This window comes from Acanthaster planci, linkage group LG16, assembly GCF_054643075.1.
Source record: "Acanthaster planci isolate LZ-2023a linkage group LG16, COTS_SCS, whole genome shotgun sequence".
Lineage (NCBI taxonomy): Eukaryota > Metazoa > Echinodermata > Asteroidea > Valvatida > Acanthasteridae > Acanthaster > Acanthaster planci.
Window position 1 is genome coordinate 9,990,952 of NC_141792.1, and position 950 is coordinate 9,991,901.

Consider the following 950-nt stretch of genomic DNA (forward strand, 5'->3'; position numbering starts at 1 on the left):
AGGAGAGACTCGCAGAGGGTGGAAAGTTCAGGAAATAGAAGCCCGAGGCCGCAAACAAAGCCGACAAGGTATGCAAAACCACACATATGCCAAGATAGCCAGATCAGCTACTTGAGTACTCACCTCCAGCACGTTGTAATCTCGGAAGTTGTGACACATTTCCTGTGACAACAGACAAAAGAACTTGCGGCTCCAAGTTGTGCAAAGTCTTGCCATTTTTAAAAGTCCGATAGACCTATCACATCTACAAAAATCATCGAATGAACATTCACGGTCAAACATCCCAGCGTTGGGCCAGCACTGAAATATCCGACTGTTGTTGATACGTACGTCAGAAGGAATTTATATTTTCCTTCGCCCTACTATATGCGCATGCGCCTTTTGTGCAGGTTGTGATTTGAACCGTAGTTTATGGTCTGTGCTTATTTGAAACGAGCACAGAGTCAATATAGTTCCGAATTTCCTTAATATATATTATAATATATGTGCCTATATCTGGCACATATATTGAGAAATTAAAGAAAATGGTGACAAATTTGACGTCGCGTTGAAAAGCTGTTCACCAAAAAAAAAAAGAAATAAAATAAGAAATTCCCTGCCTTCACTGCAGGAGGTGTGGTCATAATCTACCACCGCCCCCGCCCCCAAACATATGAAAGGCGTGGCCATAAACGCCGATTTAGTTGCTCTGTCAATGCACGAATTTACGTCATCTTGAAAGAAAGAGGGCTGACTTCAACGTCTATTTTATAAGTGCAGGCCCTAAGTCGATTTTTTTTCTATGTTTGATGTAAACGACTCGGCAACAAGACCACGGTGAAACTGGAAAATTTTACTTGACAAAGTTGCAATTTACATATATCCCGCTGTGTGTGAAATTTCCACACGGGTCAGATGTGAAAGTTTGTATACATCGAACGGCTAATTAAAATATTGGTCACGTGGTACAT